At 41.1% G+C, this 8,399-nt stretch overlaps 1 protein-coding gene across 1 annotated transcript in view; it reads right to left on the reverse strand.

The window, feature by feature from the left end:
* LOC131971589 (plexin-A1-like) overlaps nucleotides 1-8,399 on the reverse strand; it is a 409,823-nt gene that overhangs the window by 401,275 nt on the left and 149 nt on the right. The window contains exon 1 of the mRNA XM_059333098.1: nucleotides 8,377-8,399. This exon is cut by the window's right edge and continues 149 nt beyond it. The gene's annotated coding sequence lies outside the window, so the exon portion shown is untranslated. The remainder of the gene's footprint in view (nucleotides 1-8,376) is intronic.

Raw genomic sequence — 8,399 nt, forward strand, 5'->3', positions numbered from 1 at the left:
AGAGAGCCTGTTTTCATTTAGATAGCATTACATCAGAGGTCACATGACTGTTTTGAAAATCGCCAAAATAGCCTTAACTTTGCAGCACGCCTGCAGCTCGTTAAGAGGAGTAAGAACGAGTCGAAGCGGCCCAGTCCTCCTGCAGCAGTCTCTCCCAGCTGCAGTCACAGAGCCAGAGGGGATGTTAACCCCTTAGCGTCCATTCTGAAAATCGTGCATGTGCAAAGTCGCCACTAACTTTACATTTAGTGTTCTTTTGGGTCCCTTTAGCCTTTAGTCCTGAGGCCGGATTAAGGAGGAGGGTTTTAAATTGTGACAGAAGACAGAGCACCTGCAGTTCTAAACATATTTAGGGTGTTTTTTACACACTTTTTGTCTTCCTCACAACATTATTCCTCTCTCCTACAGCGTCCATTACAAGATCATACACATGGTCAATTATGCAAATTAGGTGATGACGTCATTTAGCGACTTTTTGGACATCCAATAGCTACTTTCCTTCACCGCTGCTGAAAAACATTCTAGAGGAAACACTGCCTCTGTCTTTCTGTTTATTTCCCTCCTGCTGCTCCTCGTGGCCTGGCACTAGTCTAACCAGCACCACTACAGATAACAGAAGACAGATCTGCATCTAAAAGCCATGTACGGAAAAAACAAGAACGGAGCTCTCTAAGTCTGACCTTGGCCCGCCGCTAAATATACACAAGGAGAGAAGGAGGGTAAAGGGAGGATGTCCGAGTGTGTGTGTGTGTGAGAAATATGAGGACGTGCTGATCGGACTAATGCTGCAGAAGCACAGGAAACACAAACAAGTTGCTTTGTTTGGCTACACACACACACACACACAGACACACACACTGATTATTTTGCTGCCTCAACTGTTCAGACAGCACAGAACATAAGGCAGAAATTGGCCATTTGGGACAACAAACACAAGCTGTATGGTCTGCAGCAGCAGCAGCAGCAGCAGAAGAAGAAAATGGGTTGCTGAAATTCTTTTAATTGCTGACAAAACAACAGAATTATCCTTGCTCACACTAGCATGGGAAAAAAACAAAACCCACCTCCCCCAGCCACCCACCAGCCATCGGTCTCGACTGAAAACGCCGAGCGTGGATGCTCGCGACAATCAAAAAGGACTCGTGATGCGAATGTTTGCAATCAGGCGGCGTGTAAAAAGCGTCTTCCACCTCCGTCTCCAGGTTTACCGTCACATCTGTGAGTCTCTTCCCCCGTTACAAGAGAAACTATTTCAATCTGCCTGGCCTGTTTGATCCGCCGTGGCCTTTCACTGCGGAGGCTGCATCAAAAAGGTGCCGGGAACTTAAAAAGCTCCATCGCTTCATCTCTCTCTTTCCACCGCTCTCACTCTATCCATCTTTTTGCTCTCATCCTCTATTCCATCAACCCTTTCCTCTGTCTATTTTTTTCCCTCAGACAGAAATCGGGAGTTGTAAACACTTTTTGTCGCAGGTTCATCAGAAAAATAAGCCAAACAACCAAATGAATAGGATCATCCACTGTGGAATCACCATGTTGGAGTCAGTATAACCAAAGGAAGTAAAGTCTGTTTACAATGTAGCTTTTCTGTGCCTGTCGTCCACACGTAACCTGAAAAAAACTGACCTTTTGTAACAAAAAGAAGAGTTGTGGATGGTGAATGTGGTGAAAAAAGTGCTGGTTCTTATAACCAACAGGACTTTTTACATGTTTACACTTGAATGTACAACTATGAAAAGGGGCGAAACTACCACAAATAGAGACACAAAGCAACCACAAAGAGACACAAAATGACAAAAAAACAGCTACAAAAAGATCAAAGCAATTACAAAGTGAAATAAAACAACTACAAAGTGAAGTGGAGAGACCAAAACAACTACGAAGAGATGCAAAACAGCTGCAAAGAGACTCAGGAAGACTAAGAAAAGGGGCAAAACTACCACAAATGAGGACAAAGAGACACAACAACTACAAAGAGACTCAAAATGACTAATAATGACTACAAAGCAACGTAAAACAACAACAGAGAGAGACAAAAAGACTACAAAGACAGCTGCAAAGAGTCTCAAAGTGACTACGATAAAGGGACAAAACCACCACAAAGAGAAACATAACAACTACAAAAGCAGGAAACAACCACAAACAAACTGCAAAACTGCAAAAAGATTACAAAAAGACCACAAAGAAACACAAGACGACCACAGAGGAATACAAAACGACTACAAAAAGGGCCAAACAACCCCTTTTCTCTGCAGGCCTGTGTCCAGGCGCTCATTGTCATAATCACCTCTATTTGGTGTCATTTAATTCAAGTCAACAGACATCAGCCTTCCTGTTTAAGACGAGCTGGCATCGTGAAGGTTTTAACCTGCGCTTTAAGGTCACTAAAAACTGACCTTTTGTAAAATAGAGTTGTGGATGGTGAATGTGGTGAAAATAGTGCTGGTTCTAATAACCAACAGGACTTTTTACATGCTTACACTTAAATCTACAACTCCGATTTCAAAGAAGTTCGGACGCTATTTTCAACATTAACCTCTTAAAACGCACCTGCCTGGGTAGAGTTAGGGTTAGGGTTGGGGTTAGGGTTAGAGTTAGGGTTAGGATTGGGGTTGGGGGAAAGAAACTTGAAAAGGCCCAAAGCTTATAACAGAAGAAGTGGAAGACCAAGGTGCATGCATGAGGTTCAGCCTAAATATATCAGGATATGACTTTTGGTCCAAGCCCTAATTCCAAGTGGTTAATTGAATATACAGTATGTCCCAAAGGAATTATCACATTCAGTATATTTAACGTTTTAGACAGTGTCCTAACTTTTTTTGGAGTCAGGATGGTAGAGGAACAGAGGTGTCATTCAGAATGCACTGCTACATAAGTGTTACACTCCATGGTATAAAAAATGAGCGTTATCATAAAATGGACATTTGCTTACCTACAATATTCGAAATATGTTTTTATAGTGATATATTTTCAAAAAGGACAGTTAAAATATTCAATTATAATCAAGTGTTGTTGCTTGTGCGTACAAGGCATTTCTTTTCTTTTTTTCTTCTTCTGACCACAGAACACATCAGGTGAATAGACTCCATATCAATTACAGATATAAAAACATTCCTCTACCAGTGAATGACTTCTCTTATTTCTTTCTTCATTCCTTTCATGGTTTGTCTCTTCACAAACTCTTACACTATCCAATCTGGCCAGCCATCTCTGACCTTTTGATCACCACCACCACCATGATGTTCAAATCAGGAAGATTCACTTAAGATGTGATCATATAATAAACTATAAAAAAACGATGATGTTTTTAGTTGATATAGTTATTACTGTGACAGGCCTAAACACATCAGGCCTCATATCTTTATTTCAGGACGTCTATCACTCTGTTATTTGATCTATAAATCACATAAATTATCTTGCACACGCAGTTAAAACAACGTGGGATTCAAACTGGTATCTTGCCACGTTCTGTAATATCATCTTCCTTGGCAGTCTCTAGTCTCTAGTCTCTAGTCATCAGGTTCTCAGGAGGCGAGAGAGTCTCTACCACTGCTGGGTCGCTGCTCCGGCTCCCGCTGGGTCCTCCCAAACACCGTTACACTGTAGACTCTGAGGACTCTGAATAAAAACCACTCAGATAAACGTTATTTCTATCACATCCTATGGACTATACTATGGAGCCTTCCTTCAGGTGTTCCTCACGTTAAAAACTGCTGCTCTGCTTTATTTATTACAGCCACTTGAGGTCTGAAGGGGGACGCAGGAGGACCTCAGGGTCCATCGCTGCTCCGCTGAGGCTCCAAACACCCCGACAACACAAACTGAGGCTTTACAGCAAGACGAGGTGGTGCTGATGCTTCTCACTGAGCTTCTCTCTTCAGGAAAAAGGTATCGGGTACTAAACTGTGAGTTAAATAGATACAAACTGTCCTTTATACCCTTTATATCTCAACACAGAACTAAAAAAAAGTAAATCAATGCAACTTATTGTTAAAATAAATCTTCAGTTTCTAATTAATGACAGCCAGAACATCCAGTATTCCCATAGATCTCTACTACATCTCAGGGGGAAATATTGTACTTCTTACTGCACTATGTGAGTTACTTTCACAGGTTTTTTATTTCTGTTTCAGCCATGTTTCTCCAGATGTGGTCATTCAGAAGTGTGTGGAAATATTGTGGAAATTCTCCTCCCTCTTAATCTAAATAAACTCTTTAAAAAACTTATTTGAATTAGCAGGAAAATGCATCATCACAAAGCTGAAAGCTTCTCCAGAAGGAAAAGACTTCAGTCAACAGCAAATAAAGTTGCATCCAAATAACAGAACAAAAAAAACTAAATCAATGCAACTTATTAAAATAAATCTACAGTTTCTAATTTATGATTAATTATAATAACACCTGAGTATTCCCATAGATCTCTACTACATCTCAGAGGGAAATATTGTACTTTTTACTGCACCATGCTGCAGAATGAGGTCATTCAGAAGTTTGTGGAAATATTAAGGAAATTCTCCTCCCTCTTAATCTAAATAAACTCTGAAAAAAACTATTTGAATTAGCAGGAAAATGCATCTTCACAAAGCTGAAAACTGCTGTTTTTCTTAAAAAGAAATTGCCTTTTTAGCAGCAAAACCCAACAGTATATAAAGACGTAATAATGAGCACAACCAGGAAAATGCACCATAAACATAATGCAGCAGTCATATGAATCCACATATATTAGTAATACGCCAACAGGGAACATTTCACCGCACAGACTACTTTTATTTTTCATACTTTAAGTCCATTTTGCTGATACATACTTTTACTTGTAGTGCAGTATTTTCTGTGTGCTTTCACTTCCACCACTGAGGACAGCAACGCTTCAGGATATAATGGATATAAACTGAGCTGAAGCCCAGAAAATCACGTCAAATTGCCATAAAACGTCTGTATGATACCACATCCATTATCACTGCTGAGAGCCACAAACACAGCTTCACTTCTGACATAATAAAACACACAGAACAGAACTTTTCGCCAGAAAATCACGTTAAAATTGCCATAAATCGTCTGTATGATACCACATCCATTAACACAGAACTAGAAAAGTAAATATATGCAACTTATTCCTAAAATAAATCTTCAGTTTCTAATTAATGACAGCCAGAGGATTCCCATGCATCTCTACTACATCTCAAAGGGAAATATTGTACTTTTTGCTGCACTATATTAGTTACTTTTGCAGCTTTTTCAGCCATGTTTCTGCAGTATTTTCTGTGTGCTTTCACTTCCACCACTGAGGACAGCAACGCTTTGGGATATAATGGATATAAACTGAGCTGAAGCCCAGAAAAATCACGTCAAATTGCCATAAAACGTCTGTATGATACCACATGCATTAACACAGCGGAGTGCCACAAGCACAGCTTCACTTCTGACATAATAAAACACACATAACACAACTCTTTGCCATTGGAAATCTAAAAAAAAACTGCAAGAAAGTCACCTGAATGTCTCTAACACATGGAAAGGTGGATACATAGAGAGCAGGAAGAAAGGATGATCTCCTCTAAGAACAAATGAATAATAAAAGACTCCAGGAAGGTATGTTTCTCCAAATATGGTCATTCAATAGTGTGTGGAAATTCTCCTCCCTCTTAATCTAAGTAAACTCTTTAAAAAACTATTTGAATTAGCAGGAAAATACATCGTCACAAAGCTGAAAACTGCTGTTTTTCTTAAAAAGAAGTTGCCTTTTTAGCAGCAAAACCCAACATTATATAATGACGTAATAATGAGCACATAATAAACATCTACAGCAGCAAAATGCAACATAAACATAATGCAGCAGTCATACGAATCCACATTTAAGAGTACTAATACACCAACATTTCACTGCAAAGACTACTTTTATTTTTCATACTTTAAGTCCATTTTGCTGATTCATACTTTTATTTATTTTCTGTGTGGTATTAGTGCTTTCACTTCCACCACTGAGGACAGCAACGCTTTGGGATATAATAGATATATACTGAGTTAAACCATAGAAAATCACGTCAAATTGCCATAAAACGTCTGTATGAAACCACATCCATTATCACAGCTGAGAGCCACAAACACAGCTTCACTTCTGACATAATAAAACGCACATAGCAGAAGTCTTTGCCATTGGAAATCTAAAAAAAACTGCAAGAAAGTATGACATTGTGACTCTAAACACCACAGGAAGTGTCATATTAGACCTTCACTGTACGGAAGAAAGGATGATCACCTCTAAGAACAAATTAATAATAAAAGACTCCAAGAATAAACTAGGTATGTTTCTCCAAAGGTGATCATTCAGAAGTGTGTGGAAATTCTCCTCCCTCTTAATCTAAATAAACTCTTTAAAAAACAATTTGAATTAGCAGGAAAATGCATCGTCACAAAGCTGAAAACTGCTGTTTTTCTTACAAAACAAAACAAGTTGCCTTTTTAGCAGCAAAACCCAACAGTATATGACGTAATAATGAGCACAACCAGGAAAATGCACCATAAACATAATGCAGCAGTCATATGAATCCACATTTAATAGTACTAATACACCACATTCACTTCTGACATAATAAAACACACATAACAGAACTCTTTGCCATTGGAGAGTTTAGAAAAACAGCCAGAAAGTAGAACATTGTGACTCTAAACACCAGAGGAAGTGTCATCTGGTGACGGAGCCTCCAACACATGTAAAGGTGGATACATAGAGAGCGAGTAGAAAAGGATGATCTCCTCTAAGAACAAATTAATAATAAAAGACTCCAAGAATAAACTAGGTAATTAGGTTACAGGCAGCTCAAAGCTCATGCAGCACCCGCTGTCGTCTGATTCTGACTCATTTCGGGCTAAAAAACCCTTCTGCCTCTCTGAAAACAGTGAGAGTCTGCGGGCGGAACAGGAACTAATACGCTCCACAGTCATTATGTCACCACAACTATGCAACCAGTCACTTTGGATGTCACGCCTCAGCACAAAGTGGAGGTGATGCTCAGGGTTTCTGCCTTATCAACGCGTCCCAGCACAGGCACATCATGACACACACTTAAGAGAGACCCCCCTCCCCCTCCTCCCCCATGCATCTCTATAGTACACACACACACACACACACACACACACTGACACACACACATCCTCACAAGTTCACCCTGGAGAGAGATAAGAAGGGAGAGAGACGGAGATGAGAGGAGATTCTGAACATGCAAGGAGAAGATTCCTCTCTCTCTCTCTTTCTACATCACACACACACACACACACACACACACACACACACACTTAGGAGATTTTTTCTTCTGTGCTTTGGCAGCCAAACCGGTGGCTTGGCGCCCGTAGTCTCTCAAAATCAGCCCGTCTGCCTCACCTACGCATTTCAAGTCAAAAATTCATAAGGTGACACAAAACTGTCAGAGCACGTTGATGCTTCTCCAAAATGACGAAGCTGTGCGCGTGCATGTGTGTGTGCACGTGTGTGTTTATGTGTGGGAGGGTAAGGGACACACATACATGCACACATGCACATCTGCACATGCACACACAGGTCACCATTAACATTTTTGCATGTGACCAAACACAACGCTGCACACACATGTGCAAAGTTGCACACGTGCACGCGCACAATCATGTCCCACTGCACTCACGCAATGCATGCAAGCGAGCGCTGATATGTGCGCACGTGCACGCGCACAGCGAACGCAAAAGAGTGTTTTCAAGTTCAATTGAGATGCAACGCTGCTCAGAGTCACACTCCCATTTTTCTGCAAAAGAATCCACAACTGCCATCAGTGTGCCGCTGCGACAACATCCCTATGAGACTCCTGCGGTGTGACACGGACCAGAGAAACATTAAAGCTCGAGCATGTGGGAGATAAAACACCCGTGGAGCTTCGATACACTAACAGCCAATTCATGCTGCCGTGCCACTTCCCAAAAAAAAGAAAAAAAAAAAAATCCGCAGTTCCTTTGCCGGTAAAGTGAATCAAATCCTTCACCTTCAACAACTTGACCAATTCCAAGAGGAGGAGGAGGGAGAAAAAGAGAGGGGAGTCATTTCTCGGATCCGCAACCTCCTCATGCGTCCGGATGCTCCTCATCGGGTGCGCAAAACAAGCCATGCGATGTCTCGAAACGCGCAAAAATAAAGGATTTCTCCCGCAGCGCACACTGCTCCATGTGTGCTGGTATTAGAGGCGAAGACGGAGCGGAGAGGAGGGATAAAGAAGGGGAAGGAAAGGGGGGAAGAGGAGAAGGAGAAGGAGAAGGAATGTCACCAACATTTTTTGGATGTCGGAGGAGGAGAAAAGCAGCTCCAAGACGCGCAGAGAGATGATTAACAACCACAAAAAGTTTGGCTGTACTTACTGATCAAAGCGCCCTTCGCGTCC

The sequence above is a fragment of the Centropristis striata genome, chromosome 5, assembly GCF_030273125.1.
Source record: "Centropristis striata isolate RG_2023a ecotype Rhode Island chromosome 5, C.striata_1.0, whole genome shotgun sequence".
Taxonomy (NCBI): Eukaryota; Metazoa; Chordata; class Actinopteri; order Perciformes; family Serranidae; genus Centropristis; species Centropristis striata.